This window comes from Antechinus flavipes, chromosome 1 (genome assembly GCF_016432865.1).
Source record: "Antechinus flavipes isolate AdamAnt ecotype Samford, QLD, Australia chromosome 1, AdamAnt_v2, whole genome shotgun sequence".
In the NCBI taxonomy this organism is placed as follows: domain Eukaryota; kingdom Metazoa; phylum Chordata; class Mammalia; order Dasyuromorphia; family Dasyuridae; genus Antechinus; species Antechinus flavipes.
This window is the reverse complement of record NC_067398.1, coordinates 398,636,896-398,650,109: the sequence shown is the minus strand read 5'-3', so window position 1 is coordinate 398,650,109 and position 13,214 is coordinate 398,636,896. Positions and strand designations below refer to the sequence as shown.

Genomic DNA, 13,214 nt, shown 5'->3' with positions numbered 1-13,214 from the left:
TATGGGACACATACATATATACATACATACATAAATACATATACTAAATGTAATATTGTTTTAGAGGGAAGAAAATGTTGTTTATGATGACATTTGAAGGAAACTAGGGGTTTCAGTAAGTGCAAAGGATAAAGGACATTCCATCCACTGAAGATAGCCAACACAAAAGCAAAGAAAGAATATGAAGTTCTCCAAGGAGGAGAATAGAAAGTCAATTTGGATCGAGCATAATGTGATTTAAAAGGTATGATTTATAATGTCTTGAAAGATGAATAGTACCAGGTTGCAAAGGTTTTTAAATACAAAATAATCTTTATGTGCCTCAAGTAATTCCCTAGGACTTACCTATTGATTGGTCAATGAGACCTCATCTGTGTTAGTAGTGAGATTTAATACTAAAGTTATTCACATTGATAAAGTCACATACTGTGAGGGATGTAGAAGACCCTTACCCAAAATGACTACTCAGAGATCACTCAGTAGAAGGCAGAAAAGTTGTTTATTGAAAACCTGCAGAGGATGAGCCATCCCATCGTAACATAAGAAAGAGAAAGCTCACAGTAGGAGGGCTAAAGATGTAATAAAAATACATAGCTTTTATACAAGAAATTACATCACAAGTAAGAGAGCATTGAGAAGGGGAGGGGGAGGCATCTAATTGGTTGTTGCTATTTGGGGAGATTGGAATGGAAGGTTTCTTTTTCCCCAAAATCTCCTGATTTCTAGGAAACAGAAAGTCAGGCCTTCAGGCTTAATCAAGCAGATAGTGGTCAAGCTAATAGACTAAATATCAATAAATGTCAAGTACCGATAAATGTCATCAGGTCAGGTCAAGTAAATATGTTTCTAGCTGGCCACAGCTCAAGTAAATATGAGCCTGCACATATTATACAGGTCATAGGGGAAACACAGAGATAATGAAAATAAAATACAGAAAAAGAATTCATACATTCCTTTAAGTTCTTCACCTTATCTCTCTCTATTCCCAACACTACCCTTTACAAAATATTTATTTATTATATCAGTCATCTGAGATACAAAAATAAAGTAATATTAATAATTGCTCCTGTTACTTGATTTGTGGCGAATTCATTTTGTTTTAGGTCAAAGTAATTCTGGAGATAACAAGATATAACATTGCTATCTACATTGGCAGGGAGTCATATTTAAAGGCTCTTTTAAATGCATTTTTATTGTTTTGTGGGCATAGTCCTTAAGTGAATGAGTAGCATCTATATAAATCAAGAGTTTCTTTGTTATAGCTAAGAAGCAGAAATCAATTTTTGAAAATAAGGAAAGTAGGGCCTCTGTTAGCCTTCTGCAACTTATACTGCTTCAGTGATTACATGTTAATTGATCTTTTCTCCTCTGTGAAAAGTCAGTCTAAATCCACAGTTTTCTCTAAGGATGTTATAATGAGAAATGCTTTTCTCTATTTGAAAGTACATATTTTAAGAGGATTTTCTGAAAAAGACTTAAAAGTAACAGACTCTATGATTTCAAGTGTGAAGTTAATTTTCTCAATCATTTTATTCAAATCAGAAGCTGTGGAGGTGGGGGATGTGTTATTCACCAGCTTTAAAACTAAAGCTTTTTCAAGGGAAGAAGGGAAAAAACAGCCTCCTCTTCACAAGAGGGGAACACTTTGCTTCTTGAAGTTCTGCTTGATAAAAGAGAATGAAATACAGATGGTCTGCTGAAGTGTTCTTTTAAAGGGGAACCGGGGTCTTAGAGTTCTATTTTCTTTGCATCTATGAGCAATGGCAATAGAAGGAAAGCTATCCAAAAAAAAAAAAAAAAAAAAAAAAACTTACATGTTTCAGGTGAAAGAATTTAATTTAAGTACCTGATTGCATCAGGTCTGCAAGTGTCTGACATTCTTGCCCCAGGACTGTTCTTAAGCAATTTCCGTTTTACCTGTCAATTGAATTTGGAATCCAGCTCAATCCGTTTTTTTAGTGAGGAAGAGCAAGTATTAAATGAAGAACCTTGCCCACATGACTAGATGCAAGAGGTTAAATTGTCAAAATGGAAATGTCTGACTCCTTTGACTCAAAACTATCACAATTTATACCATAAAAAGTTATGCTCCCATAAAATTCTGCCCCCATTCTGTTGTGTAATCACATTTCACAATAGTATGAACAAATCCAACTAAAATAAGTCTATTTTGTCTGTTTCCTCATTTGTAACATAATATTTGCAACAATCTCAAGGCAGCATGAGAGAAAATATCAGATTCCTTGCTGTGTCTAATAAGGTGTGTATTCATAGACACATACATATTGGATGTTTCCCTTTTATAACATCCTTTGCTGTCCTGTCCATCAATAAGAGTCTGCCTAACTCTCTCTTGCAATATCACTTTATCTAATTTTTCTATGGAAGTAACTAATAATATTGGGATATTCAGAAATTTACTTATACTTTGTAATAATATATGTATCTTTTTATATAAACATGTATATACCCACATGTATATGTGCATATGAATAACTATCTGTGTATATGTAATTTTAATGGTATAATATCAATAATTTGAAGAAAAATGCAACTTTATCTGAAATCCATTGCTATGTAAATATTACAAGAAAAATTAAAGTATTGCAATGGAATCTATTAAGCAGAAGTAATAAATGCTTATATGATCAATCATATCTAAAGGCATTAATGAATTTACATGCTTATCCGGTGTCCTTATAGAATATACATCTTATATAATACTGAAATCCCCTATGAAAGACACAGAAGTACTTGCTATTCTCTGTCAAACTACCTACAAATCATGAGAACATACATTTAGAGCTGGAAGAGATCTTAAAGGTCACCTAATGAAACGTCTTTATTTTTTAAATGAGGAAACTGAGACTAAAGGAGATAACTATTTCAAGGTGACACAGACAGTAAGTGTCAAATCTAAAATTTAAAACAAACTTTTATGATTTTATTGTATTGCACTGCCTCATATTCAAATAATATGGCTACATATAAATAAGTATTTGCTTATTTGTATGTAAAAACTGGCCTGAATTATAAGATACAAGGAATCTATTTATAATCAATAGATTTGTCCTGATAATTAATTTGCAAAATCATTTTGATTGAACAAGACAATGCAGAATTATATAAATGAATGTATGAAAAGACATTTATTACATGCTTTCATAGTGCTAGACACTGGGACTAAAAATAGAAAAGATAGTTCTTTGTCCTAAAGGAGCTCATATTCTGATAGGATATATAATACAAAGAACATTCCAACTACTAGTCACAGGAAAAAGGTTTCATGAATCTTAAGAAAGAGTGGCAAAGCAGCTTATTATGCATCATCTTTAAAATAATTTCTATTAATAAGAATCTTATCAAGGTTTTTTTGTTTTGTTTTGTTTTGTTAATGTTGAATCATTGGAAATGACCCAAGATTTTCATGGCAAGATTTAATTAGGTATTTTAGAGTGAGACTGTGCTGAGACTCATAGGCCATTAACATACCTACTTGTTGATGCTCAACAGCAATTGCTGTAGTGGCAAGGAGATTAGATCCTTTCTTCATTGGGATTGCTTCCTTCAGTGATGGCTCTGAGGTCCAGTCCAGAAGTAGGGTTAGTGAACTGGAAGGTTTGCCTATTCCTATTTTCTATTGAAGTGGTACTTTTCATGACATCATTATTTTAAATTTATGGAATTCTTAGAATAGGACTCTTAAGTCCTGTTTCCAATCCCACTACTGCCAAGTATAATTTAAATTATTATGAAAGCTAATATATTAATATCAAATATGTTAAAATATGTTAAATCCAATATATGTATAGATATTTATACAGTTATCTTGCTGCACAAGGAAAAAAAACAGATCAAGAAGGGGAAAAAAAAAACTGAGAAAGAAAACAAAATGCAAGCAAACAACAACAGAAAGAGTGAGAATGCATACATAATGTTATGTTCACACTCGGTCCCCATGATCTTCTTTCTGGGCATAGATGGCTCTTTTCATTGCTAAACCAATGGAATTGGTTTGAATCAACTCATTGTTGAAGAAGAGCCATGTCCATTAGAATTGATTGCCATATAGTCTTGTTTTTTCCATGTATAATGATCTCCTGGTTCTGCTCATTTCACTTTGCATCAGTTCATGTAAGTCTCTCCAGGCCTTTCTGGAATCATCCTGTTGATCATTTCTTACAAAACAATAATATTCCATAACATTCATATACTATAATTTATTCAGCCATTCTCCAATTGATAAGCATCCACTCAGTTTCCAGTTTCTTGCCACTACAAAAAGGGCTGCCACAAATATTTTTGCACATGTGGGTCCCTTTCCCTCTTTTAAAATCTCTTTAGGATATAAGCCCAGTAGTAACATTGCTGGGTCAAAAGGTATGCACAGTTTGATAACTTTTAAGCATAGTTCCAAATTGTTCTCCAGAAATGTTGGATCCATTCACAGTTTCACCAACAATGTAATAGAGTCCCAGTCTTCCCACAGGTGCTCCAAAATTCATCTTTATCTTTTCCTGTCATCTTAGCCTGTCCAAGAGGTGTGTAGTGATCTGTATTTCATTTTTCATCCTGATTTTTCTTCAAAGCTTGAACTCTAACTAGCTTGATAAAGTAGGCTTATACTTTATCATGTCAGTGCCCTGTTGTCTAATCATCAAGTCAGTCACATCCCAATCTTTCTAGCATCTTTTCTTTTTAGAGAAGACAATTTATTTTCCTTGAGGAAAATGCTCTTGCTTGTATTTGTATCCCTGGCATTTAGCACAGTATCTAACATACAGTAAGTGCTTATTAAATGCTCTGTTTATTTATCCAGTGGTAAAACTGTTTTTAGTACAGCAGTAAGACAGTGAAATAATATTTGAGCAGCCCAAGTGCTACACTGGTATCTCAGGAAAATTAAAAGCAATCAGAGGAATATTTCCAATGCACTAGAGAAATCCTCTGTGGACAATTTTCAGAAATACATTCAGAGCAATTAACATCTGTACAATATGAAACAACTTACACAATTTTAAGAGTAAAATGATTACAAGAAATTTAGAAAGTATTTTAAGATATTTAAATATTCATAAAATCCAAAACTTTGCACTCCTAAAGAGGCTATAAAATGACAAAGTTTTCTCATCAAAAAGAAAGCAGAAGACTGGTAAATGTTCTCATAGCATCTAATTAGATTAAAATCTTAGAGCAATGGTTTAGAAACAATAAATAATTTTTCACTTAGCAATAATAAAAGCTAGGAGTAGATAGATTCTTCGGGGTTGAATGCAACTAACATTAGTTTATCTCAGCCTATAAAATGGTTAAGTCAAGAATAGATTCAAAATGTTCACCATGGCCATCATATGCATGATTTCTCCCCAAAATAGTAAATAAAAAATAACATCTTGACTTCACCTTTAACAATTTCTATCAAAATCTCATAAAAATATATGAACAAAATTATCAATAACTGATAGCATATAATTGTTTAAGTGTAACAAGTTATTTTTACATGAAAATGTCCTCTTTTACCCTTTTAAGGTCTACAGATTTTGACTCAAGACTTCACAATTCTCAAAAATGTTTCCTAGCTTCCTTATGTTCATGCTATCCTTCTTCTTCTTCTTCCCCTCTTTTATCCACTCTATCAGTAAATCATTGAGCATCTGATTTCCCTGATATTCCTCTTTGGCCCTTTGACTATCTCCAATGTAGAAGACATTCATTCATCATCTTTACCTCCTGACTTCCTTCAAGTCTTAGTGAAAATTTCACCTTCTGAAGGATACTTTTTCTGATCCCCTTTAAATCTTCTGCCTTCTCTACATTTACTTTCTCCAGCTTAAGACATGTGTAGTTTGTTTTTACATAGGAGTTTGAATGCTATTTCTTCCATTAAACTGTGAAAGCTTGGAAAAAATGATTTTATTTTGCCTTTCTATCACTAGCACTTAACACACAGTGCCTGGTAAATTGTAGACTCTTAATAAATGCTGACTGAGCAGAAGTGAACAGTCATAAATTTCAACAGGTGATGAGAAATTTTTATCTCAACCCGGATTTTTAATCAGAAAAGACAGCAGCCCTTTCTCTTATTTCTGTCAAATACTCTTACTATACACAAAACCTCTGCAAGATGTGTATAGGTATTATTATCCCTGTATGTCAAATAAAGAAATTTAAGTTCAGAAAGTTTAATTAATTATTTCTTTTGACACAATTAATCAATGACAAAAATAGGATGTCTCCCTTGAGTCACAGTCTGCTATTATTCTCATGATACCATATTGAGAAGCCAGGGATCAGACACTATCTGCAGGGTCCATTGTAGTATTAAAGCATCTTACTAGTACAATCTTCATTGCAGTGTCCATTAAGTTTCAGTATCTTGTGCTATTATTAGATCACCACTTCATTGGACACATAAAACCATAATACATCTCTGAAATGCAAATAATGTATGTTTATTATGAACATTCTAATGACTAGAGGAAAAGCATTAATTGGGTGTAATAAATTCATATAATTATTATTGTGTGTGAGTGTGTGTAGTTGCCCAATAACAAAACACCAGGTAAGCTGAGATCTAAAAATAATAATTAAAAATCAGCAGAGGTCTTTAGTGAAGATAACATTGCTTCAACCCTGTGCAGGAGACAGTCCCTGCCTCTTCTTCTGACACAGTTGTTTGTTCTCAAGAAAAAGTCATCCAGGAAGCTGCTCTTTTGCCATTCCATTCAAAGACACCAGCAAGACACTTATGGAGCCCATAAGTGTGGGATCTGTGACACACTCACCAGCAGCAATGTGAAATCACTCAAGAAAGTGTGTGTTGACTTAATTAGAGGAGCCACAGAAAACAATTCAAAATAAATAATCCTATTCTAAAGTCCATTGAGACTTTTCTAATCATGCTAGAAAAACTCTCTTCTGTGAAGGTTCAAAGCTTGGGATTAGTTTCAGATGAGAATCCACAAATGCCTTATTGATTTGCATAGTCCTTCTGAAATTGTTTAAACAGCTCACTTCTATCAGGATTGAATCAGGAGTAGAAGTGCAAATCACCATTGCAGATGCGTAATCAGTCATCTCTTTTAACAAATTGATGGCAACTATTTTTATAAATCAACAGAAAATTATATTTAGACAATTTGATTAAAAAAATTACAATATCCTCTTTATGTTACTCCTAGAGGTATGAAACACATTTATAGCAATTAAATAATCCTCTATTTTATCTTATGTAAGGATGGAGCGGTAGAATATAAATCTATTTCAACAATCAGTTGCAATTAGTGCTCCCTTATCTCAGTTTCCTTTTGAGAATTCCCATGTGATATTAGACCTCCTTGTCCACACGTACCAGATGGAGTTTTAGAGCAATGATTAGGATGTAATGAAATGTTATAAAAGTAGTAACAATAATCTATATATAATATAAAGCATATAGAATGCATTTTGTCTCAAGATTTTTTATTTGTAGAATTAATAATATTATCCTATAAATTCAATACATGTTTTATATGTACACACATAAATATATATTTATACACACATACATATATGATAATGGCTCAAATTGACTATTTACTTAATTAAATACTTTACTATTATAATAGCCTCCTAATATTTCTTTCTACGTTTAAATGTTCTTTTCCCTCAATTTACATTTTACAACCTCTGCAAAAAACGATTTGCTTAAGTATACATCTGATTTTACGTAGCCAAAATTCCTCCAGGGAAAAAAAATACAAAACTTTTAATTAACAATTAAAATCTTTAACAATCTATCTCTACATTCAGGGATGTTGCTGGAGTCAATTTGAATCAACTTTCCAGAGTGAATTATTAAAATTTTAGTATGTATATTTACATTGCACAAATAAGCAAGTGCTACAAATCAGAGATTTTGTTGATTATCTAAACATAAGAAAGAAAATGAAAAAATGCAATTTAAATTTAAAGGTCTGTTGTACATATATTTTACACCAATTGTTAAACATTTTATAGGACAACCCAGTCTCTCATCTACCTTATAAGACATATTTCACATTACTCTCCTGCATGTACTTTTATGTTCTATCCCAAACTAATCTATCTACTATTCTCTATGTATGACATTCATTTATGGCCTTTCTATCTTTGCACATATTCCACTCCAATTATATAAGCTCACCTGCACCTTTCAGAATTCCTAGCTTTCATCTAGGCCTAGCTGAGGTTTCATTTTCTAAATTATGCCTTTCCATTTATTGGTGTCCCTTCAAAATCACTTTGATTTACTTTGGATATACTTGTTCTTACATATCTACATATAACTATTATCAACATAATAAAACATAATTTTTAAGGATTTCATTTTGCTTGGAGTGTGAAATGATTCCACTGAAAAATGAAAAAAAGGAGTCCAGGCATTTGGAGTTGATCACAGTAGTCAGGAGACAAATCTTGTGAAGAAAGTGGAATGAAGTCATTTCTTTTTTGTCTTTGTCTCCCTAGTACTGAGAAGAGTGTCAAGAATAGTATTATGTATTTTCTTCTACATTTGGGGAAATCATATTTAAAATTATTCTGAAAAAAGATAAATAGAAACCAAAAGCTTAATACTGGTCCTTGAGGGAGCAGAAGTAGCTAAGCATGAAATTCAGTAGAAAAAAAAGGTTTATTCAAATGAGAAAAAAAAGAACTATCTAAAAATTCTGATGTGTCTACACAAAGAAGTCATCCAACAAATATCATTTTTAATGTTTTAAATAAATTTTGGTTATTTTTAATTTGGCATACATAATTATTTCCAGAGACAAAGAAAGAGGAGAGGGAGAGAGAGAGAAAGAGAAAATAGAAGGAGAAAGTAAGAGAGAAAGACAGAAAGAGAAAGAGAGGACAGAGACAGAGACAGAGAAACAGAGGACTGCACTTGAAATTGTGAATAACCTTTAAAAGTTTGTATTTATTTTCTTTTTTTTTAATACCTTTTTATTGACAGAACCCATGCCAGGGTAAATTTTTACAGCATTATCCCTTGCACTCACTTCTGTTCCGATTTTTCCCCTCCCTCCCCTCACCCCCTCGCCCACATGGCAAGCCGTCCTATACATGTTAAATAGGTTACAGTATATCCTAGATACAATATATGTGTGCAGAACCCAACAATTCTCTTGCTGCACAGGGAGAATTGGATTCAGAAGGTATAAATAACCTGGGAAGAAAAACAAAAATGCAAGAGTTTATGTTCATTTCCCAGTGTTCTTTCTTTGGGTGTAGCTGTTTCTATCCATCCTTGATCAATTGAAATTGAATTAGATCTCTTTATTGAAGAGATCCACTTCCATCAGAATACATCCTCATACAATATCGTTGTTGAGGTATATAATGATCTCCTGGTTCTGCTCATTTCACTTAGCATCAGTTTATGTAAGTCTCGCCAGTCCTCTCTGTATTCATCCTGCTGGTCATTCCTTACAAAACAATAATATTCCATAATGTTCATATACCACAATTTACTCAACCATTCTCCAATTGATGGGCATCCATTAATTTTCCAGCTTCTAGCCACTATAAACAGGGTTGCCACAAACATTTTGACACATACAGGTCCCTTTCCCTTCTTTACTATTTCTTTAGGGTATAAGCCCAGTAGAAACATTGCTGGATCAAAGGGCATGCACAGTTTGACAACTTTTTGACCATAGTTCCAAATTGCTCTCCAGAATGGCTGGATATGTTCACAATTCCACCAACAATGTATCAGTGTCCCTGTTTTCCCACATCCCCTCCAACATTCCACATTATCTTTCCCTGTTATTCTAGCCTATCTGACAGGTGTGTAGTAGTATCACAGAGTTGTCTTAATTTGCATTTCTCTGATTAATAATGATTTGGAGCATATTTTCATATGGCTAGAAATAGTTTCAATTTCTACATCTGAGAATTATCTGTTCATATACTTTGACCATTTATCAACTGGAGAATGGCTTGATTTCTTATAAATTAGAGTCAATTCTCTATATATTTTGGAAATGAGGCCTTTATCAGAACCTTTGACTGTAAAAATGTTTTCCCAGTTTATTGTTTCCCTTCTAATCTTGTCTGCATTTGTTTTGTTTGTACAAACACTTTTCAATTTGATATAATCGAAATTTTCTATTTTGTGGTCAATAGTGATTTCTAATTCTTCTTTGGCCATAAATTCCTTCCTCTTCCACAGGTCTGAGAGGTAAACTATCCTATGCTCTTCCAATTTCTTTATAATCTCATTCTTTATGTCTAGGTCATGAACCCATTTTGACCTTATCTTGGTGTACGGTGTTAAGTGTGGGTCAATGCCTAGTTTCTGCCATAATAATTTCCAATTTTCCCAGCAATTTTTGTCAAATAATGCATTCTTATCCCCAAAACTGGGGTCTTTAGGTTTGTCAAACACTATATTTTTAAAGTTATTGGCTGTTTCCTCCTTTGAACCTAACCTATTCCATTGATCAACTAGTCTATTTCTTGGCCAATACCAGATGATTTTAGTAATTGCTGCTTTATAATATAATTTTAGATCTGGTAGAAGCTAGGCCACCTTCATTTGATTTTTTTTTCATTAATTCCCTTAAAATTCTTGACCTTTTGTTTTTCCATATGAACTTTGTTGTTATTTTTTCTAGGTCATCAAAATAGTTTTTTGGGAGTCTGATTGGTATAGCGCTAAATAAATAGATTAGTTTAGGTAGTATTGTCATCTTTATTATATTTGCTCACCCAATCCAAGAGCATTTAATATTTTTCCAGTTGGTTAGATCAGACTTAATTTGTGTGGAAAGTGTTTTGTAGTTTTGCTCATAAAGTTTCTGATTTTCCCTTGTCAGATAGATTCCTAAATATTTTACACAATCAACAGTTACTTTAAATGGAATTTTTCTTTGTAACTCTAACTGCTGGGTTTTGTTAGTGATATATAAGAATACTTATGATTTATGTGGGTTCATTTTGTATCCTGCAACTTTGCTAAAGGTGTGGATTGTTTCTACTACCTTTTTAGTAGAATCTCTGGGGTTCTCTAAGTATACCATCATATCATCACTAAAGAGTGATAATTTGGTTTCCTCATTGCCTATTCTTATTCCTTTAATCTCTTTGTCAACTCTTATTGCCAAAGCTAGCATTTCTAATACAATGTTAAATAGAAACGGTGATAGTGGGCAAACTTGTTTTACTCCTGATCTTATTGGGAATGGTTGCAGTTTGTCCCCATTACATATGATGCTGACTGCTGGTTTTAAATAATTGCTACTGATTATTGTAAGGAAAAGTCCATTTATTCCTATACTCTCAAGAGTTTTTAGTAGGAACAGATATTGGATTTTATCAAATGCTTTTTCTGCATCTATTGACATGATCATATGGTTTTTGTTCATCTGATTATTAATATGGCCAATTATACTGATAGTTTTCCTAATATTGAACCAACCCTGCATTCCTGGTATAAATCCTACTTGATCGTGGTGTATTATCCTGGGGATGATTTTCTTTAGTCTTTTTGTTAATATGTTATTTAAGATTTTAGCATCAATATTCATTAGGGAGATTGGTCTATAATTTTCTTTCTCTGTTTTCAACCTACCTGTTTTAGGTATCACTACCATGTCTGTGTCATAAAAGGAATTTGGTAGGACTCCTTCATTCCCTATTTTTTCAAATAGGTTATAAAGCATTGGGGCTAATTGTTCTTTGAATGTTTGGTAGAATTCACTTATAAATCCACCTGGTCCGGGGGATTTTTTTTAAGGAGTTGATTAATAGCTTGTTCTATTTCTTTTTCTGAAATGGAACTATTTAAGCAATTTACTTCCTCCTCTGATAATCTGGGAAGCCTATATTTTTGGAGGTGGTTATCCATTTTGCTTAGTTATCAAATTTATTGGCATAAAGTTGGGCAAAGTAACCCCTTATTATTTCTTTAATTTCTTCTTCATCAGTGGAAAGTTCTCCCTTTTCATTTTTAAGACTATTAATTTGATTTTTCTCTCTCCTTTTTCTAATCAGATTTACCAAAGGTTTATCAATTTTATTGGTTTTTTCATAAAACCAACTCTTAGTTTTATTTATTAGTTCAATAGTTTTTTTTTTTACTTTCTATGTTATTAATTTTTCCTTTTAATTTTAGAATTTCAAATTTAGTAATTGATTGGGAGTTTTTAATTTGGTCTTTTTTTAGCTTTTTAAGTTGCAGGCTCAATTCATTGATCTTCTGTTTCTCTATTTTATTCAAGTAAGCCTCTAAGGATATAAAATTTTCCCATATTACCGCTTTGGCTGCATCCCATAAATTTTGGTATGATGTCTCACTGTTGTCATTATCTTGAGTGAAATTATTAATTGTATCCATAATTTGCTGTTTCACCCAATCATTCTTTAAGATGAGATTATTTAGTTTCCAATTACTTTTTGGTCTATTTACACCTAATTTTTTGTTGAATGTAGTTTTTATTGCATTGTGATCTGAAAAGAAAGCATTTATTATTTCTGCCTTTCTGCATTTAATTTTGAGGTCTTTATGTCCTAATATATGGTCAGTTTTTGTGTAGGTTCCATGAACTGCTGAGAAGAAAGTATACTCCTTTCTGTCACCATTCAGTTTTCTCCAGAGAGCTATCATACCTAATTTTTCTAATATTCTATTTACCTCTTTAATTTCTTTCTTATTTGTTTTGTGATTTGATTTATCTAAATCTGAGAGGGCAAGGTTGAGATCTCCCACGATTATAGTTTTGCTGTCTATTTCTTCTTGCAACTCTCTTAGCTTCTCCTTTAGGAAGTTAGATGCTATACCACTTGGTGCATATATGTTTAATACTGATATTGCTTCATTGTCTATAGTACACTTTAGCAAGATATAGTTTCCTTCCTTATCTCTTTTAATTAGATCAATCTTTGCTTTTGCTTGATCTGAGATAAGGATGGCTACCCCTGCTTTTTTGACTTCACCTGAAGCATAATAGATTCTGCTCCAGCTTTTTATCTTTACTCTGTATGTATCTCCCTATTTTAAATGTGTTTCCTATAAACAACACATTGTAGGGTTCTGACTTTTGATCCAGTCTGCTCTCTGCCTCCTCTTTATGGGAGAGTTCATCCCATTCACATTTATGGTTTAAATTACTAATTCTATATTTCCTGCCATCCTAATATCCCCAGATTATACTTTTCTTTTTCTGGCCCTCCTTCCCTTCTTCCCTAGT

The 13,214-nt window shown here is 32.6% G+C and overlaps 1 pseudogene; it reads left to right on the top strand.

Annotated features, from left to right (window-relative positions):
• Nucleotides 1-3,573: 3,573 nt before the first annotated feature.
• On the top strand, nt 3,574-7,069 carry LOC127546050 (40S ribosomal protein S20-like; annotated as a pseudogene).
• Nucleotides 7,070-13,214: the final 6,145 nt, after the last annotated feature.